Here is a 17422-nt window from a genome sequence, read left to right as displayed (position 1 = left end):
GTAAGCAGGATCTGTTGATCCTATTCTCACAAGATGATCCTATTCCAAAGGTTGAGTTGGAGAAACATCCTGGACTTTAGATTTTGACACACACGCTTGTCCAAACCTCTTTGGTAAGCAAACTGCACGCATCTGCCTTTCTAGTGACATTAACCAAACTGCCTGGCTGAGCTGGAAATAGCACAGGGAATGGGCTGTCTCAGTGTTTTGGCCCTTGTGCTAATGTTTGAGTTGAGGCTAGATCGCACAGAGTGAGGAGGAAAGAAAGTGACCGGAGCTCTTTTTCAAAGCTCAAAAATGGTTAAATCTGGGACACGTATTCCGGGCAGCTCTTACCTTGGCATTGGGTCACATTATCCTACCTCTTAGCATTCAGGATAAGGGTCTCTAGTAATAATACGCTGCTCTTCCATTGTACTCTGGCCTGAGGCTCTCAAAGCAACCTAGAAATGGTAGTAAGGTAACTCTCTCAAACTATCTGAAGTAGGTTTATTATCCCCATTTTACAAGTGGGGAAATTTGGGCACAGAGGTTGTGACTTGCTCAAGTAAGTCAGTCGTGTAACTGGAAAGAGAACCTAGTTTTGCTGAATTCTCTGTGCTTTAACCACTAAATGCTTCCTTTCTAATCATAAAACTGTTTCAGGTCATTAGATGAGTGTATGTCAGACTGGAAGGTACTTTAGCCCCTGTCCATGCACAGGATTGCTCATTTGGATAGCTGTCCTAGGAACAGTTTTTGCCTTGCTCTGAAGTGTGGAGAATTACAGAAAACAGAAGACAAGAGGGTTGCTACCAGACTAGATAGACCAATAATCTGATCCAGCACAGTAGATGATGGTATATTGGACTAGATCAGGGATCAGCAACCTTTGGCATGCGGCCCATCAGGGAAATCCGCTGGTGGGCCGGGATGGTTTGTTTACCTCCAGTGTCCACAGGTTCGGCCGATCGCAGCTCCCACTGGCCCCGGTTCGCCATTCCAGGCCAATGGGGTCTGCGGGAAGCGGTGCAGGCCGAGGGATGTGCTGGCTGCTGCTTCCCGCAGCCCCCATTGGCCTGGAATGGCGAACCGGGGCCAGTAGGAGCTGCGATCGGCCAAACCTGAAGATGCTGCAGGTAAACAAACCGTCCCGGCCCACCAGCGGATTTCTTTGACACGCCATGTGCCAAAGGTTGCCGATCCCTAGACTAGATTAACCAAAGGCCTAGACTAGATTAACCAAATATCTGGGGGGCTGGATTAGATGGACCAAATATCTGGTCTGGTGGGATAGGAGGCAGGATTTGAGACTAGTAGGCCCACAAATCTTATCTAGTAGGACAAAATTCTACAACCGACAATGTCTTTCTCTTCCCCCTCACCCCCCAGTGCAACACTACAATGGAACAAACTGTGACAGCAAGTTCCTCTGCTAGGCACCATAATTCAGTGAGGAATGCCCAGCTAGTAAGTAATCTAGTATGCAGAGAGGCTATTTTTCAGACTGTCTGTCTTGTTTCTAGCTGTTGCAGGGGTGGCCAACCTGAGCCTGAGAAGGAGCCAGAATTTACCAATGTACATTGCTAAAGAGCCACAGTAATACATCAGCAGCCCCCCATCAGCCTCCCCCACCCCCGCCACTCCCAGCGCCTCCCACACACCAGCATCCCTGCCGATCAGCGCCTCCCCCTCCCTCTCCGCACCTCCCGATCAGATGTTTCATGGCATGCAGGAGGCTCTGGGGGGAGGGGAAGGAGCGAGGGCATGGCAGTCTCAGGAGAGAGGGCGGGAAGGGGTGGAGTGGGGGCAGAGCCTATGGCAGACCCAGGGCTTGAGCAGTGAGCACCACCCCTCCCCCCGGCACACTGGAAAGTTGGCGCCTGCAGCTCCAGCCCCAGAGTCGGTGCCTGTACAAGGAGCCTCATATTAACTTCTGAAGAGCCGCATATGGCTCCAGAGCCACAGGCTGGCTACCCCTGAGCTATTGCAAAGCAAGACATAGTGAGGAGCTGGCAGATAAACCCCTAACAGTGAGCAAAACTGCAGGGCCAGAAGAGGGCAGTGGGTGGAAGGAAGGTAATTAATGTGTTCTCTGGGATGCCTGAGGAAAAAGCATTACCAAGAAGAGAATAGCTGCAAAACGTTTTCCATGACAGAGAGTGGAGCAATCTGTTTCTGTCTGAGATCTGCCTAAAATGTGTCTGCCATGGTTTCAAAGACTGTTGTTTAACAGGCAGGCAGGCTGGATGGATGGGGGAAGGGAACTTGTCAGCCACAGAGAATCTCGGGGGGGCCATATTCTTGTTTTTCTTCTCTGTAACATTACATAATGTGAGGCACAAAATGTTTGTACAGAAGTTGTATTAGTCCTTGGGGCCAGGGGGAAGGGAAGGAGGTGGATAATTTGAGACTGTTTATTAGACCAATAAATCATTTATAATACACTAGCTTTCAAGCCGGTCCCTTATTACTCGTGCCAGCCATAGTCTGTTGGTGACTGCATATAAAAGAACTTGTTGGAAATGGCTTCGATTCATTAACCATGAGCTGTCTGAAGTTAGACAAGGGGGACCCAGCCGGCTTGCTGCTTCATGGCTCTTCTGAAAGTAGGGCAGGTGACTGCGCGAGGGCAATGGGTCAGCTGTCGCATAAAAGAGAAACTGAGTGAGCACTGCGGTGACCTAATGGCTTGGGGGGACTGGTAATGGAATATGTTTCTCAGGATCAACTCCCGACTTGATTGGTAATGACCAAAAGGTGTTGCCCTCTGATATCCGCTGGCCTATGTGAAAGGATCTTAGTCGGTACCAACCCAACAACTTGCGGATGGATGCGCACATCAGAAGCCACCGCTGTTATCTGGTCCTCTTGTTAGCAGTTTCAGTAGAGAGGTAGCAGGCTCTTCCACAAAGACTGACTACAGGACAGGAAGGATGGTCAAGTGGCTGGGGTGGTAGCCTGGGCATGGGGAAATATAGGTTCATTTCCTTACTCCGCCCCAGACTTTCTGTGTGGCCTCCTGTATGTCACCAGGTCTCTGGTCCTCCCTCCTGTGTTTGTAAAATAGGCATAAGAGGAGACTGTGAGGTATCCCGGTGATGGAACCTTTTTGTGTGAATCCACACCAGGGTGTAGGGGGGGCAGCTTTACTTCTGAGCGGCCAAGCTTCCGCAGTGGGGCCAGCGTCTAACCTATTGTTTAGGAAAAGGGGGAACACTGAGGTTGCAAAACTTGTAGGTAACAAGGTGGGTGATATAATATCTTTTACTGGACCAACAGAATTTGGTCTCTCTCTAATATCCTGGGACTGACACAGCTACAACAACGCTGCAACCATTTATTTAGGTTAGTCAAGACCAGAGAAGATTAGAGGAATTTCAAATGACTTAACCAAGCTAAGTGAATAGGCACCATCATGGCAGATGCAGTACTGTCAGTCACAAAGTAATGCACGTTTGGAAGGAAATACATGAGTGATACGTCCCCTTCATTGGGATCCGAATTAACTGTATATGCTCCTTAAGACCTGGCCATCCTTGTGGACTATTCAGTGAAAACTTTGGCTCAAAGTAAACAAATGGCAGGATGTATAAGAAATGGGATTGAAAATGATACTGAAAATATTGTCATGCCACTTAATAAATTGGTGGGGTGCCTTCCCTCCCATCTGGGATACTGTGCACAGTACTGATACTAACTCAAAGCAGAAATAGAAGAGGTTCATAAACAGAGGTTCACAAATGTCACGAGGCATGAAGAAACTTCCACATAAAGAGAGAGAGAAAAGACTGACTGTTTAGAAAGAAAACCGAGGGGATATAGAGCCATACAAAATAAATGGAATAGAGAAGGTAAATCAGGGGCCAACTATTTACCCTCTTAATACCATAAAATTAAGGGGGAAGGAAATATTATTTTACCTGATATGTAACTAACATGTGAAACTCACTGCTACTAGATCTCGTTTCTGTGATCAACAGAACAACAAATAGCAAAAGTAATCAACAGAATTTAATGTTCATATATTTCTATAGTGCTTGTTACCCTCATGTGTCAGAACATAAATCAATTGCTAAATTATGGGTTTAGAAGGAAAATTTCCCATAACAGGGTTGCTTGCACATTCAGACAGGATGCTGGACTACATGCATTGTTGGTCAGATGTGGTATGGCAATTCTTGTTTACATTTATCTGTGTGTTTCTGGGATGCCAATTATGACAGTATCTATGTGCCATATACAATAAGATAAGCATGTAGATTACCCAGAATTGTTCCATTGCAAGTATTACATAAAGTGTTCTGAGATCCTTGGAAGAAATGAGCTAGCGAAAGAAAATCATAGTTTTGATTCAGTTGATTTCCATACTATAATCTGCCTTAAGTCTGCTGAGAGAGAGCACTGTCTTCTGCCACTGGTAAAACTGCACTGCAGGGACACCCAGGGCTCCATCCCCGCAGCTGCCATCACGCTGGCAGGAACTCTGTGTGAAGGTCTGTTACTCCTGGGGGTGAAATGGCAAATTCCTTGAAAGCCCTTTACCTGGGCAAACAGCACTGCATGTATTGCAGAGTTCACTTGCCTGTCTGCATTGAGTCCCTTCTACACCATCATCACTGTTCTGCTATGTATTTCCTTCCCTTGAAAACCTGTTTCAGATGGTGGCTTCCTGTGGGCATTTTGCCAACTGGCCAGAAGTAGATGTGTGAGCACTGGGATGACAAGAAGATCCAGAAAGGCTGGACTTTCCTTCCTGCACGTACCCTTGAGGCACCCAAAGTTTTGTACTATTTCCATTAAAGTGGTGGGTCTCTCCATCAGCATCCCTTGCTGTTGGTGGTACTAATATGTGTGTACCCACCACGCTATGCGAGGTGGGGTCACTCCTTACCTAGGCAGCCAATGAATCTAGCTTAGGGCAGCTGCTCTAACACCATGACGGGTACTGGAAGATAAGGTGTAAAACTAGCCATAGCAATTGTGGGCACTTTGGCGCCAATATTTTGAGAGGGAGGGAGCAGAGCAGCCATGGAGGGCCGAGAAGAAGCGTTGGGGAACAGGAGGGCTACAAACAGCATTGTGGGTGCTTTGGGGAGACGAAGAGAGGAACAGGAAGAGGGACGCTGTGACTGGGAAGTTTGGCAATTGTAGTCTTATGAGCCATAGCAACTCGCTAGTCGCAGAAGGGAACAGGAGATGCTTCCATGGCAACGAAGTGCCCTGGGAAGGAAAGCGGATTGCTGCTATCGCAACAAGCTGCACAAAGATGGAAGGGGAGATGCTACCATAGGAAAAAAACTGAAGTGGAAGGAAGGGAATAGGCTTTCTAGCAACCAGCCATATCAGGGCAGGATAATGAGCGGCTGTTGGAAAAACCAGACTGGAGAGGTTCTGCGGGAGAAGAGAGACTTCCTGGGAAAGGCAAGAGGGAAGCGTATGACTGGAAAGGGGTGCGGGGGAGGCATAGGAGAGTTAGGTGAACCTCTGCCTATTCAAATCCTTAGAAGGATCCCCAAGAATTGCCCCTCCTGCCCCTTGGCAGCTCCTGTGATCCCCTGGCTCGCTATTGTTACTTTCCTGAGGTTTGTTCAGGGGGCAGTCTGTGGAAAAACAATTCCCCTTTTTAGGGTGCCCTAGAGAGCCTCTCTTCCACTCCATTCAGGAGTCAGTCTTGGAGGCCTGCTCCCCTGCTCTGGGGAATGGTCAGTAGGCAGCCTGGCAGGATTGTTCTTTCCTCCTCCCTCAACTCCCCACTCTGGAGGTGACTGGAAATAGCGAACATGAGACCAGCTTTGCCCACAGTGCTTTCTCACTATGGTTCCGCTCTAGGCTGCAAACCCGGCAAGCTTTCTTTGAGTCTCAAGGTTCGGCTTGAAGTTGGATCCAAAAGCAGATGAAGGGACAGGGGGCTTCTTGCATCCAAAGCAGCTCACCCACCCTTAACTATGGGGGTGAGGAGAGCATAAGTAGGGAAGAGATTGGGGAAAAACAGAGGGACTGAGGAGTGGGAATCTGGATGGTCTAAAAATGCCACTATAAGTGGGATCTAAAAATAACAGCGGTTTCTTATGGGGGAGGAATTAGAAGAAATCTCCAAAATGTTCGGTGCTTTTGAAGAAAACCAGCCGAGTATTAGAGATAAGAGTAAATGAAATGTAGGGGAGGAAGGAATCAGAACATGGGCTAATGAGTGCTCACTCCATCTTCCCTGGGACGACTCAGGGTGGCAGATGGCAGTAATCCCCTGGCTGAAGACACCAGGAGGAGGGCAATCTTCTGATGCCACCTACTGCTTCTGCTGTGCCAGTGAAGAACGTGACTCAAAAGGAGTTATAATAAAAATAACTCCTCCTCAGTGCCTTTGAATTGTATCTCAGAGTTCTTTACAGAGACAGGGAAGGATCATTGTCCACGTTTATAAGATGGGAATAAATTGCCTGAGTGTCAAAGTGACTTGCCTGAGATCACACAGTGAGTTCTTTTCCTGCCTGCCAATGACTCAATAGTTCTGTATTCCAGTTTGCTTCCCTAACTGTGGCCAGGCAAGCCTTTCCCCTCCCTCCCCATCCACTATGCAGCATCAGCCTGGAAACTTGGGAAACGCATCCCTGAGCCTCCCTAGGGTCAACACTGAATTGAAGAGCTTTAAGTTCTAAGTAAGCTAATCTTTTTATGATCTGTGTAAATGCTGTTTATACTTTCCCCCATCTAAACAGAACCGTGGTCTATAAACACAGCTGAGTGTCCCTCTCTTTGTATCCAGCCAGAGTTCCTTTGTTTTCTCAGGGTCTGCCTACACTGCAATTAAAAACCTGCAGCTGGCCTGTGCCAGCTGACTCGAGCTAGCAGGGCTCGGGCTAAGGGGCTGTTGAATTGCAGTGTAAACTTCCAGGCTCAGGCTGCAGCCCAAGCTCTGGGACCCTCCCACCTTGCAGGGTCCTAGAGCCCATGCTCCAGCGTGAGCCCAGAGATCTACACTGCAATTAGAAAGCCCAGTAGCCTGAGCCCAATGAGCCCAAGTCAGCTGGCACAGGCCAGCTGCAGGTTTTTAATTGCAATGTAGACGTACCTCAGTTCCTGGGCTCTTTTGCCCTGCTTGTCCAAACCAGTTTGATGGCTCTCCCATTGTCCTGTAACTGCCCCCTTGTTTGGTGATAGTGTCTTATCTAGAGTCATTGTTTTGCCTTCCTGTTTCCTAGCAGCCCTGCTGATTTTCACCCAATATACTCACAGTAACTATCCCAATAACAATATAATCATGCAGTAACAATGCTGTTAGCTAGGTCACATAGTATTCAGACATTACAAAGCAGATTCGTGTCCTTTGTACTCAAGACTTGTGATTGGGCATATTAATGACTAGAGTGGAGGACTCATAGCTGGTATGCCATCTCAGCTGGTCATGCCTACTTGCCTATCTGTTGGGGTAATAATATTTTACAGTGGTAGCTGCAGTTACTGTTAATGTTTGCCACACACTTTCATGGTTCTTTGGCTAAGCAATATATCACTATTAGTCCTGTACTACAAATCGCTGTGTGCAGACCTGACTTCTAAGGCATGAATAAAATAACTAGATGGCAGACCCCTTTATCACTGATGCATACTGTTAATTGGAGCCTGACATTGGTAAGAACATGGAGTTATTGATCAAGAGGCTTTTCAGGAAAGGCTGATGCAGCCCTGGTCCATGCTTGGTTTTAATCTTTGCTATCTAAATGGTATCCATTTGTGACACTTTGCTTGGACTCTGATTCTGTCTGGATTCACTTAGGTTATGTCTACACTGCAATTAGATACCAGCAGCTGGCCTGTGCCAGCTGACTTGGGCTCATGGGACTCAGAGTAAGGGGCTGTAATTGTGGTGTAGATATTCAGAATTGACCTAGAGCCTGGGCTATAGGACCCTCCAAGGTGAGAGGGTCCCAGAGCTCAGGCTGCAGCCTGAGCCCCAACATCTGCACCCTAATTAAACAGCCCCTTACTCTGAGCCCAGCAGGCCCGACTCAGCTGGCACAGCAGCTGCAGGTGTGTAATTGCAATGTAGACATACCCTTACAGAACTCTCACTTTATAACATCTATAAAAAGCTCCTCCAGCCTTGATGCCCTGGTCTGAACTCCAAGGGAGAGACTGATCATTCTCTGCTGCTGCTGAGGTATTTACTTTGCCGCCTGATTCTGCTGAAGCTGCTCAAGCAAGGTTATGGTTATCAGGTTGTACAGGTCTCAGAAATGGATGTGACAGGACTTTTTTTAGGCCTGTGTTTCTAAGCAGGAGCTAATTACTAACTGGGGAGCCTAGCTCTAAGGAGATTGCACTTACTACATTGTTTGCTGGCTTTGATGTGATCTGTGCAGCAGCTGTCAAGATATGGGACCTGAACACCTGATCCATTCCCGTCCTACTCTACTTCTCCAGTGGGAATATGGTGTGAGCCTGTCAGGGTTTCCTCCCTACTCGGAACTCTAGGGCACAGATTTGGGGACCCGCATGAAAGACCCCCCCTAAGCTTATTTCTACCAGCTTAGGTTAAAAACTCCCCAGGCACAAATTCTCCCTTGTACCTTGGGTTTAAGTAACGCTGCCACCAAGTGATTTAACAAAGAACCAGGGAAAAGGACCACTTGGAGTTCCTCTTCCCCGAGCCCTTACACCCCCTTTCCTGGGGAGGCTTGAGAATAATATCCTAACCAACTGGTTACAAAATGATCAAAGACCCAAACCCCTGGGTCTTGGAACAATGGAAAAATCAGTCAGGTTCTTAAAAGAAGGATTTTATTTTAAAAAAAAAAGAAAGGTAAAAATCATTTTTGTAAAATCAGGATGGAAAATACTTTACAAGGTACTCAGATTCAAAACACAGAGGATCCCCCTCTGGGCAAAACCTTAAAGTTACAGAAAACAGGAATAAAACTCCCTCTTAGCACAGGGAAAATTCACAAGAAAAACAAAAGATAAACTAATCCGCCTTGCCTGGCTGACCTATACTGGTTGCAATATTGGAGACTTGGATTGGGATGGGTTGGAGAAGATGGATTTCTGTCTGGCCCCTCTCAGTCCCAAGAGAGAACCAATACATAAACAAAGACCACAAACAAAACCTTCCCCCTCCCAAGATTTGAAAGTATCTTCTTTCACCATTGGGCCTGTTGGTCAGGTGCCAACCAGACTATTTGAGCTTCTTACCTTACAGGTAAGGAGGAATTCTAGGCTACCCTTAGCTGTATGTTTATGACAGTGCCCTTAACAAAAATCTCTCTAGTCCTTACCCTGATACTAAGGTGCCTGTCCAGGGTCTGCAAAAAGAAAAGGAGGACTTGTGGCACCTTAGAGACTAACAAATTTATTTGAGCATAAGCTTTTGTGAGCTACAGCTCACTTCATCGGATGCATTCAGTGGAAAATACAGTGGGGAGATTTATATACACAGAGAACATGGGTGTTACCATACACACTGTAAGGAGAGTGATCAGGTAAGGTGAGCTATTACCAGCAGGAGGGCGGAGAGGGGGGGAAAACCTTATGTAGTGATAATCAAGGTGGGCCATTTCCAGCAGTTGACTGAGCTGTAGCTCACGAAAGCTTATGCTCAAATAAATTTGTTAGTCTCTAAGGTGCCACAAGTACTCCTGTTCTTTTCGCGGATACAGACTAACACGGCTGCTACTCTGAAACCTGTCCAGGTTTCTGGTCATCTGGACTCATTGCAAAGGTCTTTGATGTACTTTTCTGGATGGCTGCCAGCAGTTGGGGGAAAGTGCCCCTTGCTTCCTCACTTTGCTCCACCCACTGGATTAAATTTCCATCTTGTTGAGAAGACATAGATGAGTCCTTTTCTCTTCAGAGTTCACTAGTGCTTCTCCTTATGCAGCCAGCAGCATGAGGATGGTATGGAGAGGCATGATGCTCCCTTTTTGCATCTACCTCTCACCTAGCACCATAGCACTTCAGCTCTGCAGCACTTCCCGCTTCTGATGGGTGAACCCCAAGAAGTTCAGAGTCAGGCCAGCCTTATGGTTGGGTGATGTGGGCTGCGGTCAGGGGGGTGCCACAGTCAAAAGGCAATGAGTGGGATGGGCCTGGGATGTGAGGTCATGGAAGGGAGCTCAGGGCAATGGTAGGAGGGGGCGGGCAAACAGCTAGCCGGGAGCCTAAAGTGCCGGGGCTATGAACTATCAAGCCTAGAGATGCCGGGGCTCAGCCCCAGCACAAATTAAGCACTGCAGCGGGGTTAGGGGCAATGGAGTATGGGTGGGGGGGCTAGGGGAGGCAACGGGGGCCAGGGGCAATGGGGAGATGGATGGGGAGGCAACAGGGTTCAGGGTGCCAAAATACAAGTTCACCCCGGGTGCCATTTTCCCTAAGGCCAGTCCTGTTCAGAGTTCAGCTTAGATTGTTAGGATGTGCCCCCAAACTGTTCAAACCTCTTCTGTCCCAGAACCAAGGGTGCTCAGAGCGTTATAGTTACTTTGGATGGAATCTCCAGAGAACAGGCTTTTTGATGAGAATTCTGGCACTTCATTACCATCTCAAAATATCATGAGAACAGCCTCTCTGATGGAGACTGTTAAAGTTATCCCAGTTATTTCCAAGGAGAAGTTGCAGACCCCACTGTGCAGTACCACTGGCAACAGCTAAGTATTTAATAGGCTGAAGGGGAGTCTTACTGTCTGCCAAACTGCTTTCCCAACTGCTTTCCCCATCCCTACTTTCAGCTCTGTTTAGTTGCAGAACAAACAGGACTCTGAGCCTGTTTATCTTTCATGCTGAGGCTGACAACTTCCAAAAGTGCTACATCTTCACATGCTCAGTGCAGCCAGCTTTGTGGCATGCCGGGCATTTTGACTCGCTGATTGGAAATTTTTTGAAAATTGTCTTCACTCTGGATCAGACCAAGCGTCTAAATTTTCCCACAAAACGAAATTCCAGAAATGCTGTTTTAATGTCAATGGACACATTTCAATTTGATCAACAGGTAAAACATTTTGTTCCAATTTTCACTTTTTTCTTTTATTACAATAGAATATTCAATTTCAAAACAACTTTGCTGTGAAATGTAAAAGTTCCATTTTGAGAAGGTGAACATTCCCAGCTCCATGGTCCAGCTTCTCTGAGGCAAAAAATTGGTGGGGGAGAATAAACATGGACATGTTTGGTTGCTATAGCCACCTTCTACCCACACCACAGCAATGCTTTGTCTGTCAGCCTCAGAGGCTTGTGTTAAAAACGTCCCTGGTTTGTAAGATGCACCTCACACCTTTGTTCCTCTTCCAGGAAGAAGTGAGCAAACCTGTTATGGCAGTGTCATTTAGAGGTTGCACCCATGCAACTGTTTGAGCACAGAAGGGAAATTTCAGTTTGGAAAACAGCCTTTTTCCTGACCTAGGAGGAAGTCCCTGATAGGCATAGCTGGCTCTGGCCACCTTCTGTAGGAACCATCTCTTTGGGGGGTGGAGCACAGGATGACAGGGGTAAGGGAGTTGGCAGGGAGGTATGGCCAGCATCATCCAATGTCCTAGTTACTCCTGGTTACCAGAAGAGCTGTTACGGGCTGTGGTAGCTAGGCACAAGGCAGCCAGCCCATGATAGGTGAGGCACAAAGGTGATGTAAACGCTCTGTCACCACACACTGTCCCTGTGCTGAGTTTGACTCTGGCACAGGGATGAATTTGGCCATAAGACCCACAAAACATTATAGAAAAGACTAGCCAGGGAATCAGTATTATCTATTGGTTTGAGCAGCTAACTTCCCTCAGGCTACCCTGTGAGCAAGTGGCAGCTCGAGGATTAGACTCCTAGAGTTCTGAGTCTAATCCTCGAGCTGCCACTACTCTGCCAACTACTCCAGGCGCCCGAAATGACACGTCCGCACAACTGGGGAGGGGCATGTGACCGCTCTTGCGCCTTCCCTTTGTTTCCCCATCATTTTCTGCAGGGAAGCAAAGAAATCTACGTGGAACATGAATTCTGTGCACACACATTGGCACAGAATTCCCTCAGGAATAGCACATGATTACAAACTTGTTAGTGTGTCGCTATATTCCCCCAAAGATTCCGTTCACATGGAGTGTGCTCCAACATGGGGCTCAGCAGTACTTTCCCCGCAACTGGAGTCTGGGCTGCTGCGGGCCATACCAGAGTCAGGCACCGGAACTGAGAGCAGCTACCCTCTCTCTCCTGGGCTTTCAGTACCCTGCATGCTGGGCCCATGCAACGTGAAGGAAGGAGCTGCCTGATTCAAATGCAGAGGGGGAGGGGAAGTAAATTGAGACAAAAAGATATGTAATTAAAGACTGTATCATAATGTATATGCATAAGGAGGCTGATTGGGTACAGGGTAGGTAATTGTATGTTATTCTCTTGCAGTACATTATTCAGCCACTAATGCCTCTTAGTGGTTTTTTAGCGTTCCAGACAAACAAAAGAGACAAAGCTGGAACTCAAGCAGTGTGTAAGCTTCTCAGTGTCAATAGTTGTTTAAAAGTCTACTATTTAACATGGACTGAGTCCACATATCTTGTTAGGGATATGTGAGAACCATGCCCAACTCCCCCCACCTCAGCACCAACCAATGATGTGATGATTGTGGAGGCTGAGAACATATGTTGCACCATACAACAGTTGTTGCTACTACACACTTTTGTGTGTACTTCCCCAGTGCTTAGTAAGGCACGTTGCCTACTGCAGGCACAACAGCGCTGGGAGCTGCCACTGATGAGCTTCCAATGAGAACACTGGTTTAAAGCTCTATAATTGTGCAACTGTGTGCAGTGGGTGTTTGTGAGGAAGTAGGACATAGGTGTGCATGTAGTGAGTGTGTAGCTGTATTTTTGTTGTTGTTGAGGAGTAGGCTGTGTGGATGATTGCTGTATCTGTGCTGAGGAAGTAGGGTGTGTGTGTGTGTGTGTGTATTTTCCCTCTGGGGTGTCAGAATGGTGCTTTGAAGACACGAAATGCAGCTCTTTCCCTGACACTAAAAGAACAGGGCTGACAAGCCGCTGTCAGGGAAATGCTGTCAAACTCCTTTCCCCCTCCTCCTTCCCCCCCCCCCCGATAATTTCCCTGGTAAACCTGCAGTGCAATCAAGCAGTGACACAAACCAAGCGGGAATAGATTTTTTTTTCCCCTTCTTCTTCAAATGAGTGTCTCTATCAGGAGCTACACACACACCAAGAAATCTTAGGAGTTCAAAAAAAAATTTTAATGTTAGAACTCAACCTTTAGAGCTTTCCTTTCTGACTAAGACAACAAAGCCCTGAAGATGCTCCCAGCTTGAATAGTATTAAGAAGATGTCTTGGCTGAAGTGGAAAATTCTGCCTCCAGTATTCCTTTGGGTTAATGTGAAGACAGATGCTTTTGCTTTTCTTTCTGTGTGGCACTGTGAAAAATTCCCTCAGATGAAGAAAGACAAGCTATGAGTGAGGGTGGGGAAAGACAGGGCTAATATTATGCAACTTTACCTCATGGTCAAATTCTGCTTGCCGTTGAAATAGTGTGGATCTGGAGTAGTGCCATTGACATCTGTAGAGTCAATCTGGATTTACACCTGTGTGACTGAGAACAGAACTTGGCCCTCAGATGGACTATAACCATTATGATTTCATTGAAATACAACTAAAAGCCCTTGGAAATCCTAGCCTGCCGAGGATCTTTGCTGAAGTGATCTTTTGGGGGTAGGTGGGTCAGGGAGGCTTCCTCATAGAATCATAGAATATCAGGGTTGGAAGGGACCTCAGGAGGTCATCTAGTCCAAACCCCTGCTCAAAGCAGGACCAATCCCCAATTTTTGCCCCAGATCCCTAAATGGCCCCCTCAAGGATTGAACTCACAACCCTGGGTTTAGCAGGCCAATGCTCAAACCACTGAGCTATCCCTCCCCCCTCAGTTGCACTTACCACTCCATAGGGATTTTCCACCTGGAGGCAGCACTTAGATCTTATCCTGAGGGTTCTACTCTGAAATCCAGCGAGAATTTGAACTGTAGGATGGGAGTCGGAATGGAAAATGGTGTACGGGGATCACAGAAGAGTTTTAAGAAGGGGAGCTTTCTCTTTCCAGTTTCTAGTCTTGCTCTGTACCCATGAGAATACATTCCCTTTCTGTGAACGCTACCTGTCTGTATTAGCTTCTGACCCCTTCTGTGCATCGGTAATGCTAGCACTTCTGCACTGTGTAACAGGAAGCTATTCTTGGCCTCGAACATGGAAATAAATCCATATTTTTCTATTAATCGTGAACGGGTCCTGTGATGGATTTGGAGCTGCGCTGTATTACTTCTGAATGCTGTATTTTGATCTGGTTATTGGGAGGCTTACTGTATAAACTTGTTTGCTTAGTTTAATAGGGGGCTATAAGAAAGTGGAAGAATGACTCAAGATATGCTGCCTTCTAGCAAATGGTAGGGGGTTAAGGAACAGTGCCAGGACTGTTGACTTTTAAGACTTTACCTCCTCCCCAGCCAACGTGCAACTCTAATTTTGTCTCGAAGGGCCAAAACCCAGGAGAACACAGGCACTCTGACAGTTTAAAAAGGGCCTCTCGAGAGAGAGATGGGGAGGAGGGTCATTGTTCTGGGGAGCCAGATGAAAGGCACAGGCCCCCACAGAGGGGTCTGAAGATGTTAAGCCTGCGGAGAAGGGCCTGGCAGTGGGGGTGGGGGGGTGTTCACCCCCCTGGAGCCGCTAGAGGACCTGGGCGTCCGTCTGGTCCTGACCTCTGTCCCTCCCTTTCTTCCCAATGCCGCCCTGTTACCTGCCCTCTCCACCCTGGGGAAACCCATCTCCAATATCAGCCCTCTCCCGTTGGGCTGCAAAGACCCCGCCCTCTGTCACGTCCTCTTGTTCCGCCGGCAAGTGCTGCTTCAACTGCCGCCGGCGGCGCGTGATGGAGAGGCGCTCGAGGGGTTCTTCACGGTCCCCTACCGGGGGGCCCATTACCGGGTGCACTACTCCACAGGGGAGGCCTGGTGCTACCTCTGCTGGGCGATGGGGCATGTCCAGAGGGACTGTCCCTTGGCCCGGCAAGGAGGGGCATCCGGGACCCCCGAACCCTGGCAGGGCACTGGCCCCGTCGTCGCAGGCGCCCCTGGCTGCCCGGCGCCTGAAGCCGCCCCTCCTCCTTCCCAGTCCACCACTGCTCCAGCTCGGGCCAAAGGGGCACCTCCCCCACTATGCCCAGATGAGCCGGAGAGCTCCACCCCCGCTGCTTGCAATCTGGCGGGGCCTGTGGAGGAGGGTGCAGTAGGGACACCACCAGGCATGGGAGAGGGCCTGCCCCAAGGGGAATCTTCCCTCCCTCGTGCTGCCCCACTGTCACCCCCCTGAGTCCCTGAGCCATCGCCTCTGCCCCTGACACGACCCCTGCTAGCCAGCCCCCGGATGATGCCATGGAGGGCTGGGCCCTAGTACAGAGGAAGCGGGGCAAGCAAAAGGCTCGAGCTTTGCTCCTCCCATCCGATGCGGAGGCCCCCTGGAAGACCAGGAAGGGGGGCACCGATGCCGAGCCTTCGGCCTTTGCCCACGGGCGCGATCCATCCACCGGTGCCAGCTGGGGAAGACGTGGCAGCACCGGAAGGCAGTATCTCCCCTCCACAGAAGTCCCTCCCCTCCGAGGCCCCCGAGGGAGCCCCTCCTGCCCTGTTAACATCTGAAGCCCATATGAGCCCCGAGGTGACTGTCGTGTCAGGTGCCGGTGGGGAGAACCCCGGGATGGTGGAAAGTGATCTCCCCTCTATATATGAGGAGATCGAGGCCCTGGGTCTGACCCCGGTCGCCCAGGGGGAGGACGACCCTATGCCAGCGGGCCTCGATCTGGGCGACCTCACTCCAGTCCCCCTTTCCCCATGCTCCGTCCCCCTAACCGTTGCTTCCGCTCCCACCTCCAAGGAGCCCCTGGACTCCTCTATCAACCCAGCCACAGAAGGCACCCCGCTGATGGCCACCGAGCCTGTTCAGGCGATGGCCAGTGCCACGCGGCCAGGACCCGAGAGACCAGGGGCACCCCTCGTTGGTGTGGAGCAATCGACTTCCTTCCTGGGCAGGGGCCCTACAGAAGATAGTCCACCTCCTGATGCCATGGCTGCCAAACCCATCATAGAGCCTGCGCCCGGCATCGCTGAGAGTCCCCTCCCCACCCCTTCAACCCTTGAGCCTGATCAGGAGGTGCCACCATCCGGCTGCTTGGCTTCTGAAGCCCAGAATCTTGCCTCTGCCCCTGCTCCTGCCCCTGTCCCTGATCCCGGCCCTGCCCTTGATGCTGAACCTGTCCCTATCCCGTCCACCTCCCATGATGTGATTGCTGCCCCTGGGGCTGTCTCCTTCCCTTTTCCAGCAGATGACCCCCAGGGAGTGGCCTTTGTGTTTCCCTATCCCGACCCACTAGGGGCTGCTATCCTCCCTCCGCCGCCCCCTACTGCCCCAGGTTTCAAGGCGGGCCTAGTGGCGCCAGCCCATCAGGCGCCCCCTCGGGGGTCCGCACCCTGTCTGTCCATCTTGGTGGGCCATGGGGCTGTACCAAGGGCCCCGTCAGGGGATAACCAGGAGACTATAACCCACACACACACACACAATGCGCTGTGAGAGGAGTTGCGGGAATTTTTAGAACACGTCCGTGGCTCCCGCAACTAGGTGCAGCTTGCTCTCCAGTGATGGGGGGACTTTCATCAGATCCTCCGGGCCACAAGGGCCCTTATGGGGGAGGGTAAAAGAACAGGAAAGCAGGCCTCCGCAGCCTACCTGTGGGTCCGTGGCTTCCGTGACTCGTTGCTCACCTACGGGGTAGGTCACGGTTTGCTGCGTGCCCCAATGTGGGCTGCGAGTGTCCCTGCCGCTGAGAATCCCCCCCCAGCCCTCCTCATGGCACCGCTCATCATCACAACATTGAACACCCGGGGCTGTAGGATGGGTCTCCGCAGGTCCCAGGTGCTCTCCTTCCTTCGGGAGGGGGGGTACTCTGTGGTTTTCCTGCAGGAAACCCATATGGATCTGGCCTCCGAAGACAGCTGGTGGCTGGACTTGGGGGACAGGGTCTACTTTAACCATCTCACAGTTTGTATGGCCGGAGTGGTGACCCTGTTCTCCCCCGACCTACGGCCCGAGGTGTTGGGGGTCGCCGAGGCTGTGCCGAGCCGCCTGCTGCACCTCCAGGTCCGTATGGAGGGGCTCGTGGTCAGCCTCGTTAACGTCTATGCCCCAACATCAGGCCCAGAGCGGCTGCAATTCTATCAGCAGGCGTCCGCCTTCCTCGGCACCTTGGATCCTCACGAGTGCCTGGTCCTGGGTGGGGACTTCAACACCACCCTCGAGAAGAAGGACTGCTCAGGGCTCAAGCAGTGCCCAGCAGTCACAGACGTCCTCCGGGAGATAGTGGAACACCACACCCTGGTGGACGTCTGGCGCGACCACCACCCGGATGACATTTCCACGTTCACCTTTGTCC

The sequence above is a fragment of the Lepidochelys kempii genome, chromosome 1 (assembly GCF_965140285.1).
Source record: "Lepidochelys kempii isolate rLepKem1 chromosome 1, rLepKem1.hap1, whole genome shotgun sequence".
NCBI lineage: Eukaryota > Metazoa > Chordata > Testudines > Cheloniidae > Lepidochelys > Lepidochelys kempii.
Note: the sequence above shows the minus strand (reverse complement) of the source record.